Source organism: Pteropus medius, unplaced genomic scaffold, assembly GCF_902729225.1.
Source record: "Pteropus medius unplaced genomic scaffold, Ma_sr-lr_union100, whole genome shotgun sequence".
NCBI lineage: Eukaryota > Metazoa > Chordata > Mammalia > Chiroptera > Pteropodidae > Pteropus > Pteropus medius.
The window spans coordinates 27,742,339-27,766,502 of record NW_024349802.1 but is presented as its reverse complement, the minus strand read 5'-3'; the positions used below and the strand labels follow the sequence as shown (position 1 = coordinate 27,766,502).

Here is a 24,164-nt window from a genome sequence, read left to right as displayed (position 1 = left end):
GACATAGGGAGAAATAGACACATGTGTATATATTTTAGTAACAGAATCAGTAATAGTGAATCAGGTGGGTGTAAGGGGGAAAGAGAAAGGAGAATTTATAAAATAATGCTTAGATTTTTTTTTTTTTTGCTTGAACATAGAGGTCGTTGGTATTTCTAAATAATAAAAAAGCTGACATGGAGATACAGAGCTGCGTATGTATGTGTGGGTGGAGGGAGTATGGATTTGATAGTTCTTTTTATTTTTTTTAGGTGAAGCAACAGATTGCAAGGACCTTGTCAGCTTACAATCCTTTATTTTTTATTTTTTACTCCTACAGCACCTGGTCTTCCTAGGTGGTCTCCCATCCAAGTACTAACCAGGCCCGACCCTGCTTAGTTTCCAAGATCAGATGGGATCGGGCTTGTTCAGGGTGGCATGGCCATAGATGGATTTGGTATTTCTTCTTTGGATATGTTATATTTAAGATGCAGAGGAGGAAGTATTGAATTTGCAAATCCGTAGCTCAGAGAAATCCAGACTGGAGATCCTAATTTTAGGGTTATCAGATGGAGATCCATTCAAACCTTAGAACTGGATGAAATCACCTGGGGTAAAAGTTGATAGATGGAAAGGAAGAGGAAAAGTTTCAAAGCCCATAGAATGCCAAAACTCAGAGATTAGGTAGAGAAAGGGAAGGCTACAAAGAAGAGTTAGGGAAGATACAAGGATACTGTGGTATCACAGAAGTCAAGAAGGTAAAATTTCTCTAGAAAGTGTGAGAGTGGCTGAAAGGCACTGATAAGAGACTGAGTTAGATTGGAAAGGGAAGTATCCACTGATTTTGGCATTGAGATTTTGGATTACCTCAAAACGAACAGTTTCTGTGTAGTGAAAGAGACTGAAGAAAGATTAAAAACTATGTGGCTGGTCAGGACAAATGTGGACATGTTTGAGGAGCTGATCATATGAGAATGGGAAAATAGTAGTACTGGAGAATAACAGCCAAGATCAAGTTTTTGGTTTTCTGCTTTGTTTGTTTTTTTAAGTGGCTTATGTTAGATCAGTATTTCTCAGACTTTACTTTTCATCAGAATTACCTGGTGGGCTTTTTACAAAACCAATTGCTGGGCCCCAAAGTTTCTGATTCAGTAGGCCTGGGGAGGAACGTGAGAATTCACATTTCAAACAGGTACTCAGGTAATACTGATACTGTTGATCCAAGGACCACATTTTAAGAACCTCTGTTCTAGAATACGTGTTTGGACTGCAAGAAATGGTCCTGTGTAGTGAAAGACATTGGTGATGAAAGAGAGGAATAACTTTAGGAGCAAAGTTCTTCAAAATGTCTGAGGGTCTGAGATCCAAGGAACAAATGCCTTTGATTATAATAACGGAGACACTTCTTCCATGGAAACAGGAAGAAAGTCATGGTTCCTTAGCACCTCTCCACAGGCTCCCTCTGCTCCTAAATCAAGGTCCAACATGTAACAGTCAGAAGGTATTTAAAAGCTTGATCTGGTTCATCATATAGGGGTGGGGTCTCAGTGCAAGACTGGTCAGTCATTCTTACTGCTAGCACTCATTTGACCTTCTGCATCTTACCCTCTTCCCCCACCCCAACTTTGGCACCTATATATCTGCCATATTCCTTTAAACTAAGACTTTCTATACTTGCTCGGTAGAACCCCAGAGATATTAAAAAATTACTTTTGGGGTTGCTACTCTACAGGGAGAAGAGGTAGAGACCTTGATGATTTCAACCAGAATAGCTCTGCTGAAATCTAACATATATATTGGGGTTCTGAATGTTTCATTTGAAACAGCAAGATTTAAAAGCTAGTGCTTTATAGATGACTGTGTGCCTTTAAGTCCTAGCTGTCTTTTCTAATGAGTTCCTACCTTGATAAGTTGTCATACCTCCGTGCTCCAACACAAATACCTACCCCTTAGCATTGCTCAGTGACTGGAGCTTACTCCTAGATCCCAGTTTTATATTTGAGATTCTGCTTCTTGCTGATATCTGCTTGCGTGAATCTATGCATAGTCAATGTTCCTAAATTCTTATGCCCATGATCTAAGTGAAATGAGGTCCATGTCTCTCTTGGGTGGATCTTGGCAATGCCAACTGCTTATATGGATGAATGACACATTCTGCCTTATCCTTACACTCTCTCAGATCATGCATAGGATAAGCTTGTTCCTGCACCTTTCTCTCCCATGTTTTCTCAGCTAAAGTGGATAAGGTTGGTTTAGGATGTCTGCTTCTCTATTGGTGATCCCAACTATGTGGCATTTCTATGTGGTCCGAACCACATATAACCCTTCAGTGTCATGACATTAAAGATGGGCCAGAAGGGAGATAATGGATGATTTGGGGCAGTGGTTAAATAGGAAGCCCTTGGTTTAGGGAGGCTATTTTGTGACTATGTGCAAGATAAACAAGGGTTAGGAGGTGGCAAAGAAGAAAATGTCTATGGATGAGGCTAAAACAATGTTCTAAGTGAAAGTTTAAAAAGGGCCTAACCAGTAAAGTGACATAAAGAAGAAATAAAAGAATAAATCAGGAGATATGTGTATACAGAGAACTTTGTAGCAGACATTTACTACTTCCTGGCACACAAGGTGGTTGTACTTCACTGCCCTTTGAAGGTAGATGTGCCATATGATTTGCTTCAACTAAGAAGTGCAGTTAGAAATGATTTTGTAACTTCCAGGTGAAAACACTCAGAGCTGGTGAGAGGTTCTCTGTGTGCTCTCTGTCCTCATCAACCTGTACATACGTATTGCTTGCAGGAGCCATATGAGCAAAACGGCTTGAAATACTGAGCTTCCATTAGAATTTCCCTGGAGAGGTATTCAGATACCGTTTGAACATTGTGTGTTGTCTAAGTCCCTTTGGGGAATAGCGAGGGAGTGGGAAGAGATGATTTCTACAGCGTAACCTAATCTAGCCTGTACAATGCAAATTTTACTTTAAAAAATATCATTGTACTTCTTGGCAAAGTGTGACCTGAAGTATAAACACCACCCACCACCAGCTTTTCTCTCACTTGTTCAATCTTTGCCTCTTTCTTCTTAGAAAGCTGGGTGCTTTTTTTTTTTCCAGTGCCCTAGATAAATCGTTATAAACATCAGAGTTTTTAATATCATATAGTATGAGAGTATGAGTCTCCCTATTTTTCTTTATATATCTCTCATTTCTGATGTAGGGCAGTCTGAAACATTTCCAGAATCAGATCTCATTAACACTTAACAAATAAAAAAAAAAAGAAAGAGTTTATTTTAATGGGTTCTTTTCTTTTCCAGTTTCTTTAAACTAAAGTACAAAGTTTGGCCTGGCAGTTTTTATAACAGATTTTGCCTTTTCCTTGGGCATTTAGTAACCTGCGAAGTTCTGGATTTGAAAGAAGCCAAAGTTTGGATGTTTTTCTGAGGCTAATTATCTTTCTAGTTAAATCTGGCAACAATTTCATTGTTAAAATCCTTATTTGGAAAGAACATATTATTGGTAGACAATAATTATGGAACATAAATACAAAAATCCATATTTATCTTCTTCAAAACATCTTGACCATTTACTTCCCTGAATACTTTCAATTTCTCTTTAAATAATTGTTACACAGTATTTCACTAGAAAACGCTTGACATTGTGCATTAGAATTATTTTCTAAAAAAATAACAATACATTGTCAAGTGACAAAATGGCCAAAATAATGACACGATATATCTGCAATGGTTAGGTAAATACCAAGTGAAATATCGAAATAAAACTGTGAAAATTGCAACATAGAATTTATTTTGATTAAAAATGCATTTTTCTAAATTTATAAAAATGGATTTTTGTGAATTTCTAATGTTTTAAAAATATATGTATTTTAAATCATATTCTAAGACACTAAAAATTTAAGAGAAAATCTACCACCTTATAGCTATAGAACTATTTATAAAAAGAAATTCTCTGAAAAGGACATTATAAATGCACATGGACTCAGACCAGACTTAACAACCACCTCTTTATAACACTCATTCATTTTATATAACACTTATTCTTGATATATGAAAATATTACACAATTATATTTGACCTCTTTGTGGCTAAGTTGGCTGTGTAAGGTCTGATAAGAACTCTGAGACTCCCTATTGTTTTCAAGCAAATACCCCTTCATTCCCTTAAGGATAATGATGTATTATAAGTAATTATTATATTGATGTGATCAAACCTTATGCACATATAGTATCATATGGGAGGGCTCAAAAGCCCTTCTCAAATGAAGAAATTCATGAGGGTTGCATTCATTTTGTAGCACATTCCAAATAAAAAACCCAGAGCTTCATAGACTTACAGACTTCGTGAGAAATTAATGTTGCCTTATGCAGTGAATTTCAGTCTGGGTTGGTTCTAAGATTAGTAGAGATGAAGATAGGGATGCTAGTATGAATTTTGTGAAGAGAAGATTTTGAAATATTTTGGATAATGTCCAAGCCCTTAATATCAAAATGTGGTTCATGAACCAGCAAGATCAACATCATCTGGAAGCTTGTAAGAAATACAGAAACTTGGTTACCACCATAGATGTCTAGAATCAGACTTTGCCTTTTAAAAAGATCCCCGAGTGGATGTAAAGTACAGCATAGGAAATATAGTCAATAATATTGTAATAATAATATATGGTATCAGATGGTTACTAGACTTATCGGGGATCACTTCATAAGTTATATAAACGTCTAACTACTATATTATACACCTGAAGCTAATATAATATTGAATGTCAATTGTGATTGAAAAATTTTTTTAATTAAAATAAATAAAAAATAAAAAAGTCCCCCAGTGATACTTTTGCACATTAAAATTTGAGCAACGCTCAGTTGTACGGAATAAGCCTTTAGGATTCGGGCCTAAAAGAAATCAACGTTGCTTTCAAATGAAACTTTGGACCAAGTAAGAGTTGATGGCTCTAACAAGATATGTATTTCAGCTACTGCCGGGCTCCCGATAAGGTTTGCTAAGGTAATCTGCTTAAACTTTCATCAATATCATTTTGGGCCTTACGCTGTGACAAGGGTGACGCTGATGTGGTTACAATTTTTTCCCATAAATTAGTTGTGGATAATGAAATTAAACATATAGTATAAAAGGGAGAAGAGAGTCAATATTACTGCAATTCATGTTCTGTGAATATTTTTTCATTCATTCATTTATCTATTTAACCTATTTTATTGAATGTATAGTATATGTGCTAGGCACTGAGAACACAGAGGAGTATATTCCTCGGCATCATCTGGTATCCTTCTCTAATTGTTTAATATTTAAAAATAGACATTTTCTTTAGGATGAGGATTGTAAGAGAAGGAAGGGAGCCTTTGAAGATCCTAATACCAGATGGGTTATTTTTGTCCTCTGAAATGCAGGCCACACATTTTTAACTCATCGACTGGAGTAGAATTTACAGTGTTCTCTATCCCTTTGGGTATGTTGTCTTACTAACTAGAAGCTATGCTCCTCAAAGCAGAGGCTCCCTCTTCCTTTGCCCAAGTTACTAGTCTAGCATTTGACTCAGTAAGTGCCTTTGATTGATGATCTAAACTTGCTTCTCTTCAAGAGAGTGCTGGAAACCTGCCTTTGGCATGAGTCAATATTGACCAACCCAATGTTAGATATTCTATTCAAAGTAACGACTTGAACAGTAACTTCATGGCTGGTGCCACTGTTTTGGTAGTGTTTATGATTTCTTGTATCCAGATAATGGATAAGAATATTAATTAAACAACAACAATAATAGCTATTAATTAAGCAACTAGTAGTGTACGACAATATATTTTTTGAACATATGTTCTTTAATCTTCACAATGTTATGATCTTTTACGATTTATGACATAATGCGTCTTTCATATAGGCTATAAAATTTTTACATCATCTTATAACTGAAGTTGGGAGAGCCTAAATGATTTGCATATTGTCATAAAACTATTAAGGGACAGTGTTTCTATTTGATCCCCGCTCTGGCTTCAAATACTATACTAATTAACTATGAGCATGAAATTAATACTAATAGGAATGATGACCACTTTTATTTTTATATCATTTTTTTCAAAGTATTATATTTAGGAGTGAGGAGAGAAAAATCATTTCCTTCAGAGATATCAGGATTTTGAGGAAAAACTCATTCCTTTGCACTGAGCAGTTAATGTACGTTAGGAGTAAGTTATGAAAAGATTTCTTTAATCAGGATTGTCAGCCTCATCCTTTCAAGGGTAATGTTTTATATTTATTCATTAATTCATCAAACAATTTCTGAGGTTGTATTTGCCAGCTGTTGTCCTAGTCACCAGGGACACCAGGATGATCAAGATTCAGTTTCTGCCCTCATGTTGCTCACACCATTGGAGACATACCCCATGATCCACAAACTTTAAAATATTTACTGGCTCGGTCTTTATAGAAAGTGTTTCCTGACACACCTTCTTCCCCTTGCACTCTCACCCCACCAATACATGAATGTGAAAGTCGGGGAAGACATCTGAGTTGGGAATCATCAGAGTATAGTTCTATGAGGCAATGAGACAGGATAAATCCACTCATGGAAGAAGCGATCTGGGATTTGAATCTAGATCACAGCTTTGCAAAAAGAAAAAAAATGGTATTCAATGCAGTGGTTAACAGCAAGGAATATCATTAGAGGTACTAGTAATTAGAATACATCTTAGCCAACCATGAGTTGTGTGTCACTTGGGCAAGCTACATAAACTTTATGAACCTCAGCTTTCTAGCATGTAAATTAAGATTAAAGTACCCACCTTCTATGGAAAATGTGAACAATAAGTGTCAATTTATATAAATTCCCTGTTTTTTAATGACAGACCAAAGAGTAGAGTGGTTGGAAGCACAGACAACTGGTATGGAACTAGAACTCTAACGCTGTGAGCTTTGGCAAGCTCCGTATTCCCTCTGTGCCTCCCTTACTTTATCCACCATATGGGAATAAGAATAATATTTGCCTCCTTAGTTTCTGTAAAGAAGACTGAGATAATTCTTAAAGAGCATTTAGAACAGTGTCTGGCAAACAGTAAGAGTTACGTAAGGGTTAGTACCATTAGATAGTTAACAAGTGCTATTGTTATGCACTCGAGAGGCCATGTTTTTATCTGCAAGGGCTTCTGCAATAGAGAGACACACTGGGGGAAGCCCCTCGGGGGAAATCAAACTGAGCTAACTAAGCAAGCTTTTCCCGTGAAGCAGAAAGAAATGGGTGCTGAAAAGAGTAGGAAACTTTAATCAGACTGAAAAGGAAGAGCAAATCAAGCAAAATTCAATAAGGCAAAGTTCTGCCAGAACAAGCTGAGTCTCAGAGAGAACATGCTTTAGAGGACACTGAACACTAGAAATTGAGTTTTGGGCACAGAGCCACAATTTGAGTGATTCAGCACACAAGCAGGTCCTGGTGTCAGAGGTTTGCATCACTAGGGCAAAAGGTTTTACTTTAAAAAGTCATCTCTATCCATTATCTATAAATTATACTTGGTCTTATTCTAAACTAATAAGTGATGGGCAGTCAGTCCATACTTTCCCCTGATTTCCCCGAATAATTACACTAAGTGAACTAAGTCTTTTCTATAAATACTCACCATTCAGAGAGTCTGCTGCTTTTTCTTTGGCTTACCAACCTTTTGAGAGGTCAATGGGTCTACTGTAGTCACTCAAATGGAAAATGTGAAAAACACCTGAAGATTAATGGATTAGGAAATTTTGAGCACAAACTCAATTTGGCACCGAACATACATCAACTTACAGAACAGCATAAAAGAAAATAGGGACCCAAAGAGGGCTCTTACTCATATTTCAAGGACTAATAGAGCCAAACATTATGAAAATGGAAAGGGTTCCCTCCCCCCATGTACATACCTTTCTCTCAAGGCATTAATTCAGCAACTCTATTTTCTCTTTGCTCCTTGCTACCTGGAAAGTTTCTACTTATCCTTCAATATACAGGTCACCTGGAAAGTTTCTACTTATCCTTCAATATACAAGTCAAATGTCACCTATTAGATTACACCTTTCACTCTTCTAAAACTGAACTGGTTACTAGGCTGCCTTCAGAATCCATACTTTTTCTGTTACTACGAGTAATGCCGTGTTGTGATTATTTACCTGAAGAGCCTGCTCATAGGCCATAGTTACCGTCAGAACACTGAATGTCTTGTTTTATCTCCAGTCCCTGTCTGGATACTAATGTGGGCTCTTGAACCTGTAATAATAGATTAAGAAATGCTGCATTCTTGCTTTCAAGAATTTCAGCTAAAATTCACTCCCAGCCACTGAAAGATTAGAGTATTTACTGAGTTAAAAAATGTGGCTTCAACATTTGGATCCACAGACTATACTAGAGCCTTAGGCAGCATACTTGGCCAACTGCTCCTACAAGAGAACCAGGTTTCTCTAAAAAACATCTGAAGTCCCTCCTCTCAGACCAAGGGTATAAAGTTCCAAGGTCTAGAGACACTTTGCCTCTCTTTCCCTCAGTGTCAAACTATCCATTATTACTCTCATCTGTTTTACGATTTGCAATCGTTTCTAAACTCAGTACATTTTTGCAGAATGAAAACATAACCAACCAAAGGAACTCAGGAAGGCTTAAGTCATGTGTCATCTTGAGCATATGTAGTTAGAAAAATAAATATGTAAATTGTACATCTGATATGTTCTTTACATTTAGGGGACAAAAGAAGTGAAAGAAGGGAGTAAAAAGTAGGGTAAGTAGTATAATACTGATAACACACAAGTCTGGGAATTATTAAGTTTCTGAAACAAGAGAAATAAGCATATCTGTCCTTAAATCAGCATGCTTATTCCTCCATGGACACATAGCCCATAACAGACATTAATTACACTTTGCTTTGTTCTTCCTCTGCAACAGAGTCATCGTGGTCATGCTGGTTCTCGTAATAGGGTTAGAGGCCAAATAATTGAAGGATTACAGATAAAATCTCACGCCTAATATTCCAAAAATCTAAAAACACCCTCAAGTCACAAATGATTTCTGCTACATCTCATATGTGTTAAAAGAAGAGATTTATATTGGACCCTTAAAATTTCTTTTTTTTTAATACTGACTTAAATAGCTTTTCAAAAAATTCCAAACTCTTTAGTCTTCTCTTTCTTCGTGATGGAGATAAAGGACTTTATCCAATTTATATAGTGTTATTAACACAATAAGTACCTTTGGGCACATGAACAACTCATTTGACAAAATTCAGTAAATTTTGTAAGCAGAAACCAGTTAATCAGTCTCTCTTTTTGGATAACACCAAATAACAAAGTACTTAATTCTCCAACTGACTGTCATGCTGCCAGTGACATACAGTCACTTCCAAGATAATCCTCCTAGATAAGCATTTGACTATATTCAGTTTTTTGTAAAATATATTTTTTAAAAATCAACTTACTGGATATGAAAAACATGATAGTTTTTTGGTATTACTGAAGAATTGGGAACTATCATCCCAGATGTGAGGACAAAGCTAATTATATAACACGAGAATTCCACAGTTGCCAAAACCTGGGGTGGTGGAAAATGTGTGTGATGGTCCTAACACCAGAGGCCTTCACCTATATATTGCCACCTATATTCGCTACTGGGAGGTCCAAAGGGCACAACAAAGGGGAATAAGTGGATTTCCCATCTTGAGTTTAATTCCACATAGATCTGGTGTTTCAAAATATTTTCACCTCCCAGGTATAGTGAATTTGGGTAGAAAAAAGAATAAGTACTTTATGGATTAGGTTTCTAGTTCTCCATTTCATAGATGTCTTATTAATTATTACACCTCTCCATTAACATTTATTGGATTCTTTTCCTCTTCTCTAGGACATATCCATAAGTGAAATTTATTATTTTTAACCATATTTACTAACTTTGTTTCAGGTAAATAAATAGGGTTTTTTTTTGCGGGAGTGGGAGGAGGTGAAGACATTAGTCTCTTAGTGGAGGCCACAAATTACTACATATTGTATAATCCCATTCATATCAAATATGCAGAAGCAGACCTCTAGAGAAGAAAGGAGTTGCCAGGGGCTGGGGAAGAAATGGGGAGTGACTGCTAATGAGAACAAGGTTTCTTTTGCAATGATAAAAATGTTCTCAAGTCAGATTATGGTGATGGTTGCACAATTCTACAAATATACTGGAAAACACTCAATTGTACACTAAATAGGTGAACTTTCTGGTAGGTAAATTATATCTCAATAAAATTTTTAAAAATAGGCCCCTTGTCAGTAAATGAATAAACTTCACATTAAAAGTGTTTCAATATTGCCATAATCATATTTTATCATATTTTTAGCAAAAATCATAATAATTTTTTAATTAAAAATACAAATGTCATTGGGAAAATATTTAAAATATTAAAACACAGTATCAAACATAATTTTGGAATTGTATATATTTAACCAAACATTTCTTTCTTATAGTTCTTAATTTATATATGATAATGTAAAATGTGATAATAGTATATATTATAAAATATATCAAATGTTTCTTTGGTGTCATATTTTCTTATCACCATACAGAATTAATTATGATTTAAAATTTCAGAAAAGAAATGAGTAGAACTCTAATACCATAACTGCTTGGTGTATGTGGCATTTATATTTACATTTAAGTTAATGTTAAATAACATTAAAAATTCAGTTTCTTTTATCTCATTAGCCACATATCAAACGCTCAATAGCCATATGTGGCCAGTGGCTAGAAATTCACTTTTAGTCTTCAGTTACGTAAAAGAATTCTATTTGGGGAGTCATTCTTTCTTTTGTAATTATTTTTTTAAATTTATTGTAAAGAAGTTCTTTTCTATTAATTTAAAGTTATTGTAACTTAGATTTTTCCTATTTATAAAAATCTCATCAAAATGAAGAAAAACAATATTGCTGGTTATAACTATTATCTGTTAATAAGATTGTTTTTCCTAATCCTGAGGGTTTTCAGAATTGATGTCCATAAGATAACCCCAGGTCCTGCCTAGTGACCCTGACATCACCCTAGTCTGACATTATTACTGGTCTTTGCAGTAAAATAACTTCCACTCTATTTCATGTTTAAGAGAATCCATTTCTTCCAGTGACTTGCAAGGTGACTTTCAAGAGAGGTCATTAGGGAGGAAAATAAAATCACATTAGAAGAATGGAGAGAAAAAAGTTAGAAACAGTAAAATAATCACTGGTTCCTACTATAACTTTAGGGCATCTTTGGAATTGTGATCCATGGAATTCCCTTTTTAAAAGGAGGACAGATAGTCTGTTGTCTTCAGAAGAACTTTCCAAAATAACCAGTGAATTTCATCATACCTTGATCAAAGATGCTTTGATTAATAAAGCAAAGTAGCAAAATTTGGGTTTTATTCATTCCTCTGACTTTTCTAGTTGTTCCTGAACAGCTAGCTATTCTCAGAAGCTGTTTAGTCCAGTGACAGACACACAAAAAAATGTATAATGCTCATAGCAGAAAGCTGGATCTCTCACTTATTTTAAGATTGGTTGAAGGGAGTCTCTACTCAGGTCTAAACTCCCATGTCTGCCTGCCTTTCATAATTCATAATGTTGTGACTATAGCTAGGTTTTGTTTTGTTTTGTTTATAATGTTAATTAACATTGGTCTTTTATAAAGTCATAAATACAAAACAGAGTTTACCAATTTATAAATATTACTTCCTTACCCATGAGTTAATATTTCAAAGGACTTAGAACAGCGATTGGCTAAAAGACTCTGTAAGATAGTGAGAGACAGACAGATAGACAGACAGACAGAAATCGAAGTCGCTCACTTCCCCTTGTGAATAACAACTGTAAGCTATAGAACACTGTGATCCTGCCCCAATCATACAATAGGGCAGGATCAAGGGTATTGAGATTTCTTGTACAGATGGAAGTAGATATATTTCCTAGCAACCCTTTCCCTCCACCCAGCCACAAAGGGCTACATATCATCTTATGACAGAACAACTAATATGAACCAGATCTCTCTGATGTTTATATGCTTAGAAAAATTAGGATCATATTATTAATAAAGCTATTAGATTAATCTATCCCATTATAGATATGATGATCAGATACAACTCTTCAACTGACAATGTTTGTCTTTTGGCAAAGATTCTTAGGAAAAACTCTCAATGACTCAAGATATCGCTGAGGCTGAAAAAAATAACCTCAAATAAAAATGTTCTACAATAAGCTATTTCAATCCAATTAGACTAAACATTCCTAGCTACATCAGAGCATTAATGATGAAGCACTTCATAGATAACATGAAGCTTTGAAGTTCCTGATGCCAATTGCCAGAATTCTCTTAGACAGTTCATCCTTGCCAAAACAGAACAGTGGCATTATAGATCATTTTGAATTTCTAACTTCTTATGAAAATGTGTCATTTCTTACAAAGAAAATTATAAACTAAAATATAGTCTATAATATTTCATAGGTAAACTCCATTATATCCTAGTGATTTATCATAGATTCCACACATTGGGTCAGAAGTTTCTTTTTATCTATTTAGTTTCTGATTACTTTCATTGAGAATACCTATGGACTCAGTCTATTAAGAAGAATCAAGTAAATTGAGAGTATAAGCCCATAGATACTTTTCTTTGTGGCTGAATCGCAATAAACTCTCTTGGTTACGGTCTTCTAACTAGCTTTTTGTATATTTACCAGAGGGGGCTGCCAAATTATTGTTTAATTTGAAGCAGATGACATACTTTAAAGCAGCACATTAAGATCTTTGGATTGACTCACAAACTGGCTTTAAATTACAATTTAAATGTGTTTATTATAAACCGTAAAATAATGTGGTATTAATAAACCAGTATATCCATTCTTCTGTCAAGCTAAGCATAAAGAATGTAATCAGCATTTCTAAAGACTTCTAAAATTAAACTGAAATTGTAAATAGAGAAGAAGCTAAGCAAAAGACAGCCAAAGAATGACTCTAGAATACTGTTTATTCCCATGGTAAGGTTTGGAAAGAAGTGAACCTCATTTTCCCAAGTCCATATAAGTAAATTTGGTCATGCTTTTATGTCCTCAGAGGTTAAAGGGGGAAAAAAGACCATTCTGTTTCAGTAAATAGGAGGAGAAAAGGTAATTTAAGAAACAGAAATGAGGCAGCAACCCTGGCAAGTAAGACAGGGGATGCTCAGAGAAGAAAGCACTGCTCCCTCTAGATTGAGTAGGTTCACTCCCTGTTTCAGAGGTCGCAGGGCATTTCTTTAAAATGGAGCAGAAATCCACGTTTTGCTGTAGAGTTGGGCCTATTTTATCAAGAATATTAAAATATAGAGTTTAATAATAAACACTACACTGCCACTCAAGCAGGCAAATACTCATGAATGCTAGGGAAATAACAGCAACTTAAGAACGACGTTCCCTTTATATTCTAAACAGTCGTCATAGTTCTAAAAATCCTAAAACACTGGGTTAGGGAATATCATCATATATAACTTAATTACATGAAAAAGTTCATGCTATGTTAAGTGAAAAAAGCAGGCTATAAAACTATTTACATATAGCTCTGTATTTTATCATTAGATATTTATATTTCTTTTTTAAAAAATCAGCATATAATAAAAAATATGGTAGAGTGGAAATATGGATGATTATTTTTATGTAATAAATATATGTACATATGTACTTTAAAAAAGCAGTAAATGTTATCTTCCTATGTCCCTTTAATTCTTAGCTTATTAATAGGTAGCCTTCTGAGAGAGAGCTAAAAATCTTTGACTCCTCTTTAGCTCTGAGAGTAATATCTTGCCCAGGAAGCCCTGAGCATAAACACATTGCAAAAAGTACCATTTTATAGTGAAAAAGATATATAAAGAAATATATATATACACACACACACATATATATCTCTCTCAATATATATATAAATAATATATATATAAATATATATATTGAGAGAGAGAGAGATATATATCTTCTACATTTTTGTGTATGAGAGAGGAGAGGGAGGGAAGGAGGGAGGGAATCAAAAAATGATGTGATAGATATTTTTAATAGGTGAGAGAGGCAGTGAGCAAGACAGGAATATGAAGGATTAGGTTAAAACATAAATTAACTCATTAATTTAGTAAATTAATTGATTACTGACACCTAGGAAAACATAATCTGCGCTTTAAAGCTCAATCCTTTCAAGAGAATGACTGCTTATTAATGGTTTTACTTTATTATTTTTAAATTGGGAATTATTTTAGAGAATAATTGCAGAGAATAAACCATACACATATCTATCTAACAGGTATACATATTTGACAAATGTTAACATGAATGAATCATATTTTAAAATTGGCTTTTATTGAAGCACAGCCTACAAAAAGGAAAGTGTATTATTCAAAAACATAGGAAAATGACATCCCATAAAATGAGCATACCTATGTAATCATCACCAAGCTCAAGGGAACACTACTAGTACCTAGAAGCACTCCTTGGGTGTACCCTTACCCATTACTACCCATTATCTCATCCATTACTACCCATTACTTCACCATGGCAACCACTATCCTGACTTCTGATATCCCAGAAGGTTTTGACTATTTTTAAATTTTATATGAAAATTATTTTTGGACCTGGATTATTTTGCTCAAAATTATGTAAATAAAATTCAACCCAGTTCTTGTCTGTAGCAATAGTTCATTTATTTTCATTTCTATATAGTATTCCACGTTGTGAATATATTTTTTACCTATTGTGCTGTTAATGTACATTTAATTACGTCCAGTTAACTATTATCAATAACACTACAATGAACATTCTCGTACATATTCTGTGGTGAACATATCCACACATTTCTCTTGGGTATATGTGAATGGAATTGCTGGCTCACAGGACGGGCCTTTGTTAAGTTTTAGAAAATGCTTCCAAACAGTTTTTCCAAAATAGTTATACCAATTTTTATACCAACAAGTAATGTATAAGAATTCCGGTTACATCATTCTTGTCAATATATAATATTGTAAATTTTTTCTTCATTTTGACAAGTGTTTAGTGGTATCTCGTTTGACTTTAATTAAACATCTTTTATTTGTTGGTCATTTGGATATACTCTTTTGTAAAGTATTCAAGATTCTTGTTCATTATTCTATTGAATAGTCTTTTACTGATTTGTAAGTATTTACTTATTCTAGATATAAGCACATTGTGGTTTATATGCATCTAAGATATATTCTTCCATCTGTTGCTTGCCTATTACCCTCCAAAAGATATAACTTTTATTTTAACTATTTTAATATACTCTATCAGCACTGGCTTTAATTAGTTGTTTTTGTTTCCTATTTAAGAGACTTTTCTACCCTACACTTTTTTCCTTTTTTGCTAAAAGCTTTTTGTGTGTGTGTAATTGTTCACATTTAAATTTACAACTCGGGATGGATATTTGTACACGATGTTAGAAGTCATCATCCATTTTTTCATATGAGTATTACATTGGCCCTATTGTAAAGATAGTTCTCTTGTTGCTCTAAAGTGCCATTTTTCATAAATAAATTGTCCATAACTGTGAATGTCTGCTTCTGGATTTTATAATTCTTTTATTTTTTTTTTATAGATCCTTTTGCCAACAAGATAATCTTAATTACTGTAGTTTTATAACAAGACCTGATGGTCAGTAGAAAAAAAAATTCACATGACTTTGTTCTTTCCCTTTAAGATTATCATAATAATTTAGCCCTTTGAATTTCCCAACAAATATTAGAATCAAATTTGTTAATTTACATTTAAAAATTCTTGAATTGTGATGAAAATTGTATGTCACATTTAGATACTTTTAGAGAAGATTCTTATAATTTTATAATCTTAAATATTATTAAATCTTTATAACATATGTTGTGTTCTAAGTTATAAACAAGGTATACTCCTTAATTTACTTACCTTCTCTATTTTTGCTCATATTCTTATAGTTTATGTGTATATTCCTTACACGTTTTAGATATTTGATGTTTTAATACTATTGTAAATTACATTTTTGAAATTGAATTTTCCAGTTGCTTGTTGAAGTTTATGAAACTATTATTGATTTTTAAAAAAATTTTATATTGTATCTGGAAACCTCACTAAATTCACTTAATAATTTTAACATTTTATCTGTAGACTCTTTTGGATTCTTTATCCAATTGTATTTTCAAAAAATTATAAATTATTTCTTCAACTCTACTTCTTATAAATTTTATTTTTAATGTCAGAATGGGTTTAATAAGACCCCTAATATAATGTTCAATAAAAATAATATCAAATATTTTGTCTTATTCCTAATAACAGGGGAGAAAGCTTTAAAATTTTACTATTAAATATAATAGCTGCTCTAAAATTGTAAAGATATCATATATTATATTAAGAATATATTCTTCTGGTCCTAAGATTTTTATTAAATAATTAGTAAGTGTTGAATTTTATCAAATCCTTTCTCTACACTTATTGAAATATGACTTATCTTCTTTTTGGGTAAATGTAGTGAATTACATTGATTTTCAAATAAACTACAGTAGTATTCCTAGTGTAAGCCAAATAGTTTATAATATGTTCACCTTTTTACATAAACTAGATTTGTACTGATAATATTTTTGTTTAGAATTTTTGGATCTCTGTATACAAGAAAGATTGGCTGTAATTTTCCATCTGTGAAATTTCTTCAACAATGTTTTATAACTATGTTTTGCTGATCTCAAAAAATAAGTTAGGAAGTGGCTCCTTATCTTCTACACTCTAAAAGAGTGATATGTTTGCCTTAAATATTTGCAAAAATTCACATTAGCCATTTAGCCTGAAATTTTCTTTGGGGGAAGAGAAAGTTTTTAATAAAAATTTTAATTGCTGTGAGACAACTCAGATTTTCTATTTCTTCTTGTGTCATTTTTAGTGAGCTGTTTTCTCTAAGAATTCGTCCAAAACTAAACAACATATTTCTAACATTATTTATGTGCCTTCTTTTTTGATCAATCTTGACAAGTTTTATCAAATTTATTGGTCTTTTCAAAAAAAGATAATTTGAGTTTTGTGATTTTTATTGTGTTTTCTGTTTCATTAATTTCTGGTCATTGCTTTTATGTTTCTTTCTTTTTTGGATTTAAATTGCTGTTCTTTTGATAATTTTTGAGCTGTATCTCTGAACATTGGTGTTTAGCAGGTCTTCTTTTATAATATATACATTTGTGGTTTATTTATATCTCATAAATTTTTATGTCATATATTCATTATAATTTATTTCAAAATATTTTCTCTAATTTCTATTTTCACTTTATCTCCCTCTTACACTTATGGTTATTGAGAAATCCATTGTTTATTATTTGGCTACATTCCAATGTCATATTAGTTTTGATTTTTAGCTCATTTTCACAATTGTCAAACAATATAATATGTTATAATTTTTTTAGAAATCTATTGTGACTTGTTCTCTGGTTAAACCCATAGTCAACATTTATAAATGCTCTAATGTGTACTTGAAAAGAAGGTGTGTTCAGTAATTGTTAGGTGTGGTGTTCTATATAAATCAATTGCTGATTGCATTGTTCAAATTGTTTACATTTTTCTTGATATTTGTCTTTGCTTATTTTATCAGCTACCAATAGATACGCATTAAAATTACCATTATAAATGTAAAGTTGCCTATTTAAACTTGCAGTTCAGTTATTTTTTTCCTTTGTATATTGAAGCTATATTATTAGGTGTATACATACAAAGATTTATATTATCTCTTCCTATTGATTAGACACCAAGAAATACATCTTTTTATCTCTGGAATATCTATTCTTTTTGTGATCACTCAAACCAAATATATGCTGGTTATGACATATACTTTACATTTAGGAATGCAGAAAAGTGGAAAGTAAAAGAATAGAAAAATGTATCCTGCAAATACTAACCTCGCCAGAAAACCTTTTTTTCCCATTATTTTATTTTCTACCTTCCTATATCCTTATGTTTAAAGTGTGCTTCATATAAATAGCATATCGCTGAACTGAATTTTTTGTTGTTAAACTTTTGTTTTGTTTCCCTACTTTTTAAAATCCACTTTCAGAGTCACTGTGCTTTAACTGAAGAGTTTAACTAATTAATATTTATGGCTATGATTTAAATGTTTGGACCACTTTTTCCTCTTACTCCTTCTTGATAATTCTTCCCCTCATATGTTTGTTATAATCTATCCAATATCATCTTTATTTCAGCATGAAGTCCTTTACAATATCTAATCTCTATAATTAGAAGCAGAATATTATCATCTCTCATATGGTTGACATTTAAGTTCTTCCCACAATATTGACGTTGCCCACAATTCTGGAATGTAAATCTTTTGTTTGTTTCCTGTTGATTTGTATTCTATTTCTCTGAATTATAGCCCTGAGAATAATGACTGAATATACAAACATTTAAATATATTTGATATTATCAAATCTATTTCTGATGTGGTTAAACCAATTTATATTACAACCCACAGTATCTATTACAGTTTATATTTCCCTACTTCTTCAACATTTGATATTTAAGTCTTTTCAACTTTTCCAGTTTGAAATGCTATTAATTTTCTGATTTTGGATTGGATTTGCATGTATTTGTTTATTAGTGATTTTGAGCTTCCTGTGTTTATTGAACTTTTAAGATTACTTTTAGGTAAGCTGCCTGGTCATATCAGTGCCCATTTCATATTGGGTAGCCTTTGTTTTATATATTCATGCATAATTTTCTTTATATATTCTTGATTCTCATCCTATATACTTTTAAACTTTGTTTATTGTCTCTTGTATAAAAATGAGCTTTTTTAATTTAAAAAATTTCATCTCCTCCAATTTTTAAGTCATTTCCTTTGTTGTTGTTTTGAATCTTTGAAAGAATCTCCCTTCCTCTTTCATCTATTTTTATAAGTTTTGAGAGTTTTAGCATTCAGCTTAAATTTGTTAAGATTTCCAATCAATAACAGTTTTCTTTCATCGTTCACAAAGAGTATTTATCAATCTCTTAGAAAATGTACAAGTAATTTTTTTAAATATTAATACAAGAATTTTAAAGTAAGTAAAAGAAGAATAGCATTTGAACTTAATGAGACATCAGGACTCCAAAATAAATGTGTACTGTATATGAATAAAAATTCAATATAAATAGAAAAACACTGAGAGTTTTTACCCCACATCTACATTTACTCACAATAGTATTAACCCATTTATGGAAATATCTGCCAGAGAATAAGAGGAGATGAACAGCTATGACAGATCCCTCTGTTGTCTTTCAATAATCATCATTATAACACCTCAAAAGCTAGATCCATTGACAAGTGGTTGATGTGCCTGAAATACTTGAGCAGTCATTTTGGATCAATAACTGGCAACTTAACCTATGTATAGGCCATTTTTGTAAGGCTGTAGCACAACAGAATAAAATGGTCTTTTATTTTAGGACTGCATACAAATTTCCATCCATCTTGCTACTCATTACTTCTATAATCAGAACTAATATCTCCGCATTTTACCCACAGTAGACATGTGCAAAGACATGTGTGTGAGTATGTATGTATTGAAACATTCATTTGTGTGAATACTCAGTGTAGATGACTGTTTAATAGTGATTATCAATTTTCCAAATGAATGGAGTAATGAAGTGACCTTTCTCCAAGACTTCTGCTTTCCTAGGAAATGGATGTACTCTCTTTCTACTTAAGTAACATTACTAAATTGTCTCTACATACTTCCCCTCCTTTATCTAATACAAGATGTACGTAAAATTTAGCATATGGAATCAAAAACACACCAAACTTGAGGGTGATAAAAATGATTCAGAACTTAATAGAAACAGTGGTTTTATGGCATTGTGAATGCACTGATGCCATTAAATTTTGCACTTTAAAATGTTTAATTTTATCTTATTTAAATTTCACCTCAAAAAAAAAATACTAAAACAAGATGTTCCCAGAGTTAAATAAATTGTTGTGCATTGTAATTACAACTGTGATACTCAACCCCCAAATAAATATTGAGAAGTATATCACCAATATTTTATAATCAATAATAGTTAAGGCATAAAATTTATGAAAATTGATACCCGTATAAATCAATAGTTATTCAAGATTAGTCTTGGAATAAATCACTTTCTCCCATTTGCATTTTCATATAATTTCTTAACTGATAGAAAAAGGGTAGTTATAGCATCTATCAGCTACAATTAATTGCACATAATCTGTAGTCTATCATACTCATCCAATCATCTTAGAGATGGAACTCTATAAGCATACCTTAGAGTAGGAAGTTTGTAAATTAGTACTCTGCCTTTTAGCTGTGATTTTATATTTCTGAATTTTCATTTTATCCATGGATAAATAGCTAATAAGGGAGAAGGCAGAAATAGATGAAAGCAGGGTGATTAGAGCATGTATATTCATATTATCTTTCAGGAAGAATCATGTTAGAATATCTCTATAAAGACTAAATAGTTTTATATATCGAATCAAAAGTAGGCAAATCAATGATGCAATTGAAATTGATAATACTATTCAAATTAAGTTATATTAAAAATCTACAAATTAAACATTCAAATTTTAACTAAAAATTTAGTTATTTTGCTTATTGTTTTATAGACACACCTATCTTCATTAATGTTATCTGAGAAAAATATCAAGATTTTTCTCTCTAAAAGAAAGTAAAATTCAATACTTTATTTTAAATTAGCATAGCCATACTTATGTTTTCACGTAAAATTTTGTAAGTCATGTACTTATGTTTTTTTATGAATGTCAGGCCAAAAGTGGGGATGGGGTCTATAGGTATCCGCCTTACCTACAAATTTTGAAGTGCCACAACCCATGTTCAAGGGGGGTGAATGTTGACTGGTCTAAGTCAATCATGGTGGTGTCATTTACCTTCCCAAGTGACTGGTTTTGACATTAGCTTGTGACACCATTACAGCCAATAAAGTATGACAGAAAGTTTGTTACATGGTTCTGGGAGGGATTTTCTCATGCTTCAAATGGGACACAACGGAGGTATGTTTTCTTTTCTACCTTAAAATTGTCTGTATGTGCCACCTGGAGTTGGAAAAGCAATCTCGAGAAGGAACCACAGCTTCAGAGTCTGTGGGGAGTAGGATATACCAGAAGCAGACATAAGAGGTTGGGGTACTATTCAGCCTTAAAAAAGAAAAAAAAAAAAATCCTATCGTTTGTGACAATATTGATGAACCTGGAAGGCATTATGCTAAGTCACAGATGACAAATACTACATGATTCCACTTACATGAGATATCTAAAATAGTTGAACTTATAGAGTCAGAAAATGGAATCAAGGTTTCCAGGGAATAGGGAGAGGGGAAAATGGGGAGTGGTTGACTGGTTATAAAGTTACAGTTATACAAGGTGAATAAATTTTAGAGATCTGCTATACAGCATATACCTATAGATAATATGGTGCCGTACACCAAAAAATTTGTTAAGAGGGCAAATCTCATATTAAGTTTTATAACTACACACACATACATGAAAAGCAAAGAGAAATGTTTTAGGGGGTGATGAATATGTTTATTACCTTGATTGCAGTGATGGTATCATGAGTGGATACATTTGTCCAAGCTGATCAAAATGTATTCAATATGTGTAAGTTTTTGATACATCAGTTATATCTAAATAAAGGTATTCAAACAAAAAGAGCTTTAAAATGGCATAGCCTTTAATCCAGTAATTCTACATCTGAAGATCTATTCTAAGAAAATAATTTAGAAGACATAAAAATCTTTATGTACACACACACAAAAAAGACAGAGCTTTGGGTACAATGTGTTTATTGGGTATCAACACCTGTGAAAGAAAGTGGGAAGAAGCAGGGTTGGTGAAAAGGAGAAATTTAACTATGATATAGGTTCAACAAAGCTTCAAACAACCCCATAGGGAGCTCTGGACCTGTATTACCCATAGAAGTTGTGCTGCTTTTTTACCTCACTCCCACCTCTACTTTACTCAGCCATCTGAAGACAAAGCATGACCTGAGGCAGCTCTCTTTAGATGAGGCATCATGTTTCTCAAGGAACTGACAGCCAGAGGCTGGCTATTCTCTTCATTCCGCACAGCAAAACCTCCCTTGAAGAGGGATCTGAGTAACATGTCTCCCAGTCCACCACAGAAGACAAGCCAGTCCACTGAGAATTTCATGTGGAATAATGAAAGATGTCTGAGACCTTGGTGACATCATCAGCCCACTAAGTTAACCAGTCCTAGAAAGTCCCCGCCTCCAGGCTTATTGTTGGATGAGATCATAAAGGATCAAATTTTGTTAAAATTTCTATTACTTGCGACAGGCACTGCCTTACTCAATATTTTGAAGTTTTCATCAAAGTTCTTGACACTTACAAATCTGTAGTACTAGCTGACACTAAGAGATGCTGCTGCTTTCTGCAGTTTCCTTCCTAGGATTAAGCTTCAGATCCCGTACTAGGCTTTAAGCGCTTTGGGGAAGAGAAAAAGAACAAGAAAAAGCTCAGAGGCATATGGAGAATCTTGTTTTGACTTCTGTAATAAATACAAGTCTAGAGATAGCATTTTTAATGAAGCAAAGTGAGTGTCCCTATCTCCCTGCACTGAATTTTACTCACCAGTTAAGCTAATTCTTACAAAGAATATTCAGGATCTACCTCCTCCATTAAATAGCACTGAAGACATCAGAAAGTCCAGTATCTTAGTAAGCCTTGATTTCTTCATTCATAAAATGAGATGTTTAGGCTAGATTATCTCTAGGGTTTCTTTTGACTTTAAAATCCTACAATTCTATGAGCCATGTGTTCATTTCTACTTATGACATTCTGTTTCCTGAAGTACACTTTCAGTAACAGCCACCAAATGATAGCCATCCAGACACTTTCTGCTTAAATCAGCCCTGTCACCAGATATCACCCTAAGGGCCTCCGAACACCTCAGTGAAGCAACAGACGCAGAGGAAGCTGTCAGACAGCTCCTTTCTGAGCTGTCTTTGGCTAAAATGCCTAATCATATCTGCTATGTGCAAGCAGCCATCCAGCCCCAGGCACAAACAGAGGCTCGCAATAAAACATTCCCCAGTGACGTCTGTGTTCCAAAAGGTTGCAAACAGCAGGAACATCTTATTACAGAATCTTTTGGGAACCGACTAAAGGACACCCCTGTGTATTTTTTTAAGGAAGCCTTGGTTCTTTACAGCCAATTAGTCTTAATCTAGGAAATAAAAATATATTTGTGTTGACTTGAATTTTTTAAAAAATTGATTACTTCCAGGGGAAGCACTTCATATCCTCAACACTTGAGAACCCCCTGAAATTAGAATTGGCCAACAAGTCTTAGAGTCTATCAATAGACTCATAAAGAAGATATCCAAATGACCAATAAGCATATTAAAAGGTATTCGACTTCATGAGTACTCAAGAAGAAGTATATTAAATGCATGATAAGATGCCATCACAAAATCCAAAAAGTGGCTGAACTTAAAAAGATTGACAATGCAAATTTTAGGGAGGTTGTGAGGAACTGGAATTCTCATACACTGCTGGTGAGGATAAAAGCTGGAACATTCGCTTTGGAAAAGAGTTTGGTAGTTTCTAATAATTTTAAACACATGCTTCCCTGTTAACCCAGCAATTTCAATCCTAAGTATAAACCAAGAGAAATGAGAGAATATGTCTACAAAAAGACTTATTCAAAAATGTTGATAGATTTTTTTTATAGTAGTTAAGAGCTAGAAACAACCCAAATATCTATTAAGAGGAAAACGGAATGAAGTATTAACACATAGATAAATCTCAAAACCATTATGTTAAGCATAAGAGGTCTACCCAAAAGACTACTATATGATTCTCTTTCTATGATGTTCAAGAACAGACAAAATTAATCTATGGTTATAAAAGTCAGAATAGTGATTACCTATGGACAGGGTGGAGGACATGGACTACAAAGAAGCATGAGGGATCTTTCCAGGGCACTGAAAATGTTCTATATTTTGATCAAGGTAATAATTTCACAGGTGCATACCTATATAAACATTCACTAAGCAGTACATTTAAGATTTGTGTGATTTAGTCTATGTAAATTATACCTCAATTAAAAAAAAAACACTTTGGCTTTCTCAAAAAGGTAAGAAGAACAGATTTATTTCCTCACCTAGATCCTATCCTGGACTTGCTGCTTTTCTTCTTAAAGCAAT

At 33.3% G+C, this 24,164-nt stretch overlaps 1 non-coding gene across 1 annotated transcript; it reads right to left on the bottom strand.

Moving 5' to 3' along the window:
* Nucleotides 1-310: 310 nt before the first annotated feature.
* Nucleotides 311-429, bottom strand: LOC120581863 (5S ribosomal RNA). The gene has a single exon (XR_005647388.1). It is a non-coding gene; the product is annotated as a 5S ribosomal RNA (ribosomal RNA).
* Nucleotides 430-24,164: the final 23,735 nt, after the last annotated feature.